The sequence below is a fragment of the Panthera uncia genome (genome assembly GCF_023721935.1).
Source record: "Panthera uncia isolate 11264 chromosome A3 unlocalized genomic scaffold, Puncia_PCG_1.0 HiC_scaffold_12, whole genome shotgun sequence".
Taxonomy (NCBI): domain Eukaryota; kingdom Metazoa; phylum Chordata; class Mammalia; order Carnivora; family Felidae; genus Panthera; species Panthera uncia.
Window position 1 is genome coordinate 10,328,412 of NW_026057579.1, and position 8,880 is coordinate 10,337,291.

Sequence of the window (8,880 nt, forward strand, 5' to 3'; positions counted from 1 at the left end):
GAGGGATGGATTACGAAGGAGCTAGAGGAAAATTTAGGCGAAGAGAAATAATTGTTAACTTGATTATGGTGATGGTTTCATGAGTGTATACATTTGTCAAAACTGATAAAATTGTATGCCGTAAATATCTGCAGTTCACTGTACTTCAATATTATCTCCATAGAGTTGTAAAATACATTGAGGCATTTCATCTAACTGCCCCAACTCCAAGTCAGTGCAGTGGATTGCTGCTGTCTTTGCTACATATTTAGATGTATCTCACATGGTCCCTGTTCCCGAGCCCAGTTCCCAAGTTGGTCACACTAGACTGTAGAGTAATAAGATGTCGTTTTTGAAATGTGGAAAGAATGAAAGCATTAACTAACACACAGAAACCATACATGGTGGTTAAGATTAAGGATCTCAGAGTTATGGTTTTCTATTCCTTGTCCTTGCTAGTGATCTATCCTAATTTGGAACTCCCTCCACCTGGTACACAGTTGGAACTCAACAACTGTTAATGCTTTTATTTCCCTAGTTCAGAGTTTAGGCTTATCAACAAGCCCTGAAGTGTCCACAATAACATGTAACTCACATGGGACTATTGAGTTCAGAGATAGATCTGCAGCATATAAGTTTATGCTGATATATAAGTTTATGTCCTATGTCATAACTGACATATAAGTTTAGCAGATGCATTGTTTTAACATTACAGCTGCTTCTGATCCTAATAGTAGCACTCTATTTTTATCATTCCAAAGTACAGTAAATGTTCATTTAATTGACTGTAAGAAGATAGGGACCTAAGCATATGGGTATCTACTACATGCCAGTCACTGTGCTAGAAGCTTCCTATACCATTTCTATAAATGATCCTCACCATAAACCACTCCTGGCTTATACCTGATATGATGAGGCTTGGCTTCCTTAAGGCTATGGACACAGTGTGGAATAATGAAGCAGGATTTGAACCCACCCAGGATTTTGGGTACGCAACCTACATTCTGTGCATTGTGCCATATCCTTCCATATCAATGTTTGTGGGTTTAGAAAGGGTCACTCTACAATTTATCTTCCAAATGGAGACACTTATAAGAGTGAGTGTGGCAGAGGGTCTTTTAATAATTATTCCAGGACAGTGGTATAGACCAGGATTCTGATGGGCAAATTGAAGTGGATGGTCACCCTAATCTGAGTTACCAGCTGTTCAAGCAGTATTTCAAAGCAAAGAGATATCAAGCAGGAAAGTGAGAAGAGACGTGTCACAGGCTGAATGCTGGTCCAATAGGCTCTCTGGAAAGGAAGACAAGACTCTAATTTCGAGGAAAAGATTTTGAGACATGACCTAGTTTCTTCCTATTCACAGTGTGATTTGCAGACCAACAGCAGCATTAGGGAGCTCTGTTAAAAACACAGAGACTCTTGAGCTCCATTTCAATCTTACTGAATCAGAATCTGTGTTTTAACAAGATACCCTAGTGTTTCACACATCAAAGTTTGAGAAGCACTGGTCTAAAGGTCTACAACCTCCCTACTACCCATCCGAGTAACCATGGGTGGCTTGAAAAAAGAGAGCAATTCCAAGGGCCCATCACCCAGAGATCCTGATTCTGTGGATTGGGGGTGCAGACCTAGGAATCTATATTTTAAATTATCTCTCCATGAAACTGTTGAGGAGAGGACAGTTGGTTTGGGTCCCGCTAATCTAGAGTATTCAATGCAAAAAGCACTCGAGTTTTCATTAAAAATCATCCAGAAAGTTAAAATGGAGACAGCTTGAGATACTCTGAGATTCACTATATTTACATTTTTATCTAGATATTTATCTATTTTCAGCCATAAAATCCTTGGAGAGCTAGATTCCATAATAGGAAATTATGTTAGCCGAGGAAATTTTAGTGAAATGAAACAAAGCATAATTTCTCTAAGGAAGACCTTCCAGATCCTGGAGCAAACCCACAGCCATTAAGTGTACCCAGACATAGACACAAAGATACAATCAGACCAAGAAGATAGCCAAATGGTGCTTCCCAGTACACTCACAGCACCGTGGCCATGATTTCTTGGTCCTTGTAAGGATCTGCCCCCCTAACCTCTTCCGCAGGCCCAGAGTTGTGTGCACAGACTGTGTTTCTCTGTCATTTCTCAGGGTACTGAAACACAACAGAAGCTAAGCCTAAACAATTACAGACACCTCACCGTGTTATACTCACTCTTCTTCCCACATTTCTTCTTGGCAGTAAATTTGTTGTTATGTGTCTAATGGATTTCTAGTGAAGAAAAATTCTGCTATTAAGGTCAATGACTGGAATGAATCCAGAAACCCAGATCTTTATCTCTGGTGGAAAAGATGCAGGATCAAATGCATAAACAATGTAGTCCAGAATCGGGACAAAATGTCAAGGTCGTGTACACAGATGTTCTCATTCAAACTCTCAAACGAGAACAGTTCAGAGAAGTAAAATAAGATAGAAGGCAAAAAGAGAGTGCACAACCTGGCCTTCTGAACCAGGTCCAGCAATAGGTCCCCACAGTTATTGACCTCAGGTGGGTCCTTGGAAGGAACACTGGAAATTTTAAATGTCTCAGATACAGGCTTCCCATTCTTTTTATTCTCCACCTTTTGACATGATGTCTCATTACTTCTACTGTGTTTTACCTTTTCAATATTTTATAATGAAAAAAAAAAAGGAAAATATACATTCCAGTAATCATGGTCTAGATACAACCACTGTTAACATTGTGCCCCATTTGCCTTATTTAAATTTTTGGTGAACCACTTTCAACTGAATTGCAGATATCATGACCCTTTACTGTTAATCATTTTAGTTCACTTATCCTAAGAGAAAACCCTCATGCATAACCACAATACCACTAAAACGTTTTGAAGAAAACTGGCAAAAACAATTCCCTAATATCACCTAATATCCAGTCCTTATTGAACTTCTCCCAATTGTACCCAAAATGTCTTTACCTTTTATTTGGACAATTTCCAAGGAGCCAAGTTAAAGAACTCATTACCTACCACTCAGGTGGTACCATTGATTTCTCTATTATATCTGTTTTACCACATGTCTTTACATCTGCCCCTATGTGTTTTTCTTCCATAAATTCACTTCATTTTTTGACATATTTCAAAGTAAAATGTATCAGTATAGTTTACCCTTAAATATTCTGTATGGTAATCATTATGTAGAGTTCAATAATCTTTTCTTCTGGTGGAAAGTTTATATACAATAAAATGCACAAATATTAAATTACATTGCTGACTTTTAACAAACACATACAGCTATGTAACTCAAGTCCATATCAAGAAATAGAACATTACCAGGAAGTTCTTTCGTGACCCTACCCAGACAACCCCCCCCTCCTCCACTTCCCATTCTTACACAAACACTTTTATGGTGTTTTTCACCACACATTAGTTTTGCCTATTCTAGAACTTCATGTAAATAGAATTGTGCAGTGTATACTTTTTGGAGTTGGCTTCTGCCATTCAAACTAATATTTTTGAGACTCATCCATGTTGTCGTCTGTATCCACAGTCCCTTCCTTTTTATTACTGAGAAGGACTCCACCTCGGTTGTTTCTAGGCTTTGGCTAGATGAAATGTCTATGAAAATTCCTGTACAGATGATTTTTGTGAACATATCTTTTCATTTCTCTTGGATAAATACCTAGAAGAGGAATTGCTGGCTCCTAGGGTCGAATATGTTTCATTTTATGAGAAACTTCCAGACTTTCTTCCAGAGTGCACGTATCATCTTACATTCCCGCCAACAGGGTATGAGATTTCTAATTGCTATGTTTTCCTTTTTTCCTTTTGCTCTTATCTTTTTAAATTCCTTCCTTCTACTTACTTTGGGTTTACTCCATTCTTTTTCTAAAGAGGATCCTCAATTACTGATTTTGAACCCTCTATTCAAATATAAGCATTTATTTTTTTTCTGTTCTTGATATCTACTTTATTTTATTTTTTTAATATAATTTATTGTCAAGTTAGCTAACATATGGAGTATACAATGTGTTCTTGGCTTTCGGAGTAGATTCCTATGATTCATCACTTACATACAACACCCAGTGCTCATCCCAACAAGTGCCCTCCTCAATGCCCATCACCCATTTTCCCCTCCCTGCCCTGCCCACCCATCAATCCTCAGTTTGTTCTCTGTATTTAAGAGTCTCTTATGGTTTGACTCCCTCTCACTTTGTAACTATTTTTTTTCCTTCCCTTCCCCCATGGTCTTCAGTTAAGTTACTCAAATTCCACATATGAGTGAGAACATATGACATTTGTCTTTCTCTGACTTATTTCACTTAGCATAATATCCTCCAGTTCCATCCACATTGTTACAAATGGCAAAATTTCATTCTTTCTCATTGCCAAGTAGTATCCCATTGTATATATATACACCACATCTTCTTTATCCATTCATAAGTTGATGGACATTTGGGCTCTTTCCATAATTTGGCTATTGTTGATGGCACTGCTATAAACATTGGGGTACATGTGCCCCTATGAATCAGCACTCCTGTATCCTTTGGATAAATTCTTAGTAGTGCTATTGCTGGGTTATAGAGTAATTCTATTTTTAATGTTTTGAGGAGCCTCCACACTCCTCCGGTTTGCATTCCCACCAACAGTGCAAACTGGTGTAGCCACTCAAATATAAGCATTTAAAGTCATACATTTCTATAAGCATCGCTGTAACCACTTCCCACAATTTGGACATGCTATGCTTCTGTTTTCTTCTAGTTTAAAATATTTTCTAATTTCTTTTGTAATTTATTTCACCCATAAGTTGTTAAAAAGTGTTTTGTTTAATTTGTAAAATGTTAGGGGGTTCCTAGATATTTTATTGTTACTTATTTTTAACTTAATACTATTATGATCAGAGAATCTACCCTGTGTAATTTCAATCCTTTTTGAATTATTGAGGCTTGTTTTATGGCTCAACACACAGTCTATTTTGAGCAATCCACTGTATACTTGAAAAGAATGGTTATTTTTCGGTATTGGGGTATAAGGTTTTGCAAATATCAATTAAGTCCAAGTTGGTTGGTAATCTGGTTTAGATATCCTATACCTTTATTGATTTTTTTTTTTTTTTTGGCTTTGTTTTTCTACCAGTATGGAAAGAGGAGTTTTAATCTCCAGCTATGATTTTAGAATCACCTATTTCCTCTTGCTTCTGTCAATTTTTACTTCAATGTATTTTGAAGATCCAAAATGTGTTTTATAACTCCTATTTTTCAAAATAGATATAGTCAAGTATTCTTACCAAAAGGCTGAAACTGAATTTTATCAAGCCTTTAGACTTATCTAATTCCCTACCTTGAAGAGTAACAAGTTAAATAACATTATGAGGAAACGATCAGGTACATCCAGAATGAGGGTCAGTATACAAGATCACTGGCCTGTTCTCTTCAAAATGTGCAGGTCATAAAAAGAGAGAGATTAGGAGAACGGTCCTACTTTACAAGATTTAAGAGATACATCAACTAAATGCAATGCTCTCTTTTAAACCATCGATCACATTTACATAAGCAACCAAGACTTGAGAGAGATAGTGTTATAATATTCCACTTTGAATATTAGAGAGGATAGATAGCCAGGTGAGATAGTCCTGAGTGCACAAAGAAGATAAGATTCGTTGAAGGCAAGGAGATCAACCCAATCCAAGGAAGAATCCTTTGGCAGTTTCCCCGTTAGAGTCCCTGAGCCAGATCTACAGCATCAGGGTGTCCGGGAACTTTGTGTGATGGGGCTGGAGGTAAAGAGACGGAATTCTCAGGGTAACCACGCATGCCATAAATCATTCTGTCTCAACTGGAGGCCTCTGACCACCAAAAAGGAAAGCAAAGTTGTTCATATGTGCTGCTTCTAAGTTGGTTTTTATCATGTACACTGTGCTGTGTAGCCACAATCCCCACATCAGGAATGCAGTGCTGGTTTCCCACCTGCTAGGAATATTTTCAGATGACAGCTCTCTACTCTCTGGAAGTGGCCTCAACTCAAGAAACCATTGCACCCAACGTCACAGCCCACTTCTAGGGAAGCCCATCTTCAAGACCAGGTCAACCTAGTTAAAGAGTTTGCTCCCTCACTCCAACCTGGCACAACTCCAAAGGACTATATCAACCTCAGACCTTCCTATCGGGTTGCCTGAGCTCTTGTTAGTTGGAACCACATCCAGTCTGTCCCTCTACCGTGTCCTCCTGGTTCCAATCATTCCATACTTGTTGATCCCAAGAACTCCCTAGTATCCTTCCTGTGTACTTATCTCCATCTCGGAGTCTGTTTCCTGGAGAATCCACCCTGCAGCAAGGTTACCTAGCCAATTACCTTGAGAGAACTCATGATGCTTTTATTGTTATTAAACCGCATTTATTCGGATTTTGCAGAAGGAGAAATCAAGGCACAAAATCTCTGCGACTTGCTCGAGATTATACGAGGTGCCAACATTGCGTGAAGGCAGTGTGCCAAGGCATGAGCGAGAACCACACAAATACCCTGCCAAGTTTTCATCTCTGTATATAATTTATTTTTGCTACAACAGAGTAAAACTCACCATTCCAGCAATGTGTGCCAGATGGAATGTCAAGATTTGTGGATTTGCAGAGTGGGTGCAGAGTGGGGAGTAACAGGTTTAGAACAAATATTAAGCAGAGTATTCAAAGAACGATAGTGTGTTTACTAGAAATGTGATATGCTCTCCTCATGAGTATAGAAGAGAAGGTGGGCAGGACAGGAAATCTGCTGAAATGGCAACACCAGGCCAAAGAATGACAGTGACCGTTGGAATAGCCGTAGGTGTTTTAGAGACTCTGGCGGTTTTGCAGTAGGAGTAGAGTTGATTGTTCTGTTGTCCACTTTAAATGTTTGGAGATTTGCCATCAAAATGTCTAGGATTCAAAAGTCAGCACTGAATGCCAAAAAGTTGAGACCCCTGAGCTGAAGATGAGAACCCAGGAAATCACCCCACTACCCACCCCACTTCACCGTGAGCTCTCTCTGCACTCATATGTTAAAACAGAAGAATGGATATAATTCTTATTATCCCAAATTGAGAAGCTTGTGATATTTCCTAGGAAAATTAAGCATATTGGTATTTTAAGCATTATGAACAGAGGGTTGGCAACCAGAAAAGAATATAAAGAAGGAGGGAGGCATTAACTTAAGGAGGGGAGCCGGCATTTTGATAAATGTGGCCCCATAGAGTGAACAAAAACATGGCACTTCATTTTGACAGTGTCTACACTGTCTCTTTATTTTCTTTTCTCTTTCAGTTTGTTGGCACATTCCCTGCCATCCACATTCCCTCCAGCGGAGCCCATCAGCTGAGCAGCACAAAGCCCTCTTTGTACCCTTGAAAGTGAAGTATTGATAAGCCCAAAGGAATCAGATGAGACAGGTTTCTGGTTCTTTCAGGCATCAGTGAGGTCTGGTTCTTTCAGGCATCACAACGTCTGTGGCTGGGGCTCCAGAGTCCCATATGAACTACCGTATTCCATGACTTATTGGCAAATCTGCGACTGTCTTACACAGACCGAAGCCCAAAGCCTACTCCCTGATGTCAGGATTGGCCACGGTCGTGATCTCAAATTCATCACATAACCACACAACCTTTTATTTCATGCAAGCCCGTGAAAAAGTCACAAAATTCACTTACAGATCTTGGTTGTAAAGCTATTTAAAACAAAGGAAATATTTTGACTAGGAAGCCAAAAGTCGAGGAGAGTTTTAATCCTCTGCCACATCTTATCTACGGCCCCTTCTCGTTATTCTCCTAACAGACGGGGGTTTTTTTTCATTAATGCGGCTGGCAGCACTGACTTCACCTAGAGGGGAATGTAACCCAGAGCAGCCAACAAGAACTTGAAATTCTCTGGGTTTTGTCACTTGCTGTTAGAATCGCAGCTTTTTCTAAATTTAGGGTGGTGAATCATATTAAGTAGTGACCTGACTGCAAAGCTTCATCAAGTTTGTGCAAGGGTGCAATTAACAACGTATCTGACTAAAGGTCAATAAGGTTTCAGAGCCTCCTCCTGGTTCGACACCACAAAAGAAAATGACACTGTGAACTGGGCTTTGTTTGCAGGACAAAATGCAGATGTGTTTGCTTGCATTTTTTAGCTTCCTTTTCTAATGCTCACAGTATAGTTTATGGATTCATAGCATATGCATATGTCAACTTGTGGCTCTAAAGGATTAATTTCACTTTATCCAATGTGCTGCTAAACCTCTAAGGGAATTCGTGGTTTAGTGTGATGGGCTGACATAGCATTAATTTAATTCAGATTCTGTTTCTCATCCTGTCACAATTTAACTAATACAGCATTGTTTGTGGGAATTCGGATACGGTTATTTAATGGAAGAAAAATGACAAATAAGACATTCTTCAGCTCTCTCTGATTCCAGCCAATCCCTCATTCCTTATGTCCACAGGGCATCAAGAGCTGAGGAACCTACTTCCGTCCAGCAGCTGGCTTCCCACCTTCTCCCGGCTGCTGTTGCCTTAGTTCAGAGGTCTCCGGCTTTCCCAGGAGCATCACAGAAACCTCCTACCTGGTCTTTCTTTTGCCAGGGTCTCTCTGCTCTGCACCTGAGATTCTTTCTAATCTGATCATGTTGCTCCCTTCCTAAAAACCCTTCTTGGGTAGGTAACCTTTGCCTGAAAGATAAAATAGAAAGAAAAAAAAAAAAAAAAGGCTTTATGGAAGTACATAGCAGTTCTGGCTTCGTGATGTTACGTGAATGAATGAATTCACCACAGTCTACTGCCTTATCCTCAGATTCATAAGCTCAGAAGTTTGATCAGTATCTCAGCATGGACTCACATTAACTAATCCCACCAGATTCCTGTAGGAACCAAAATCATCGGCATATTAATTCTCATT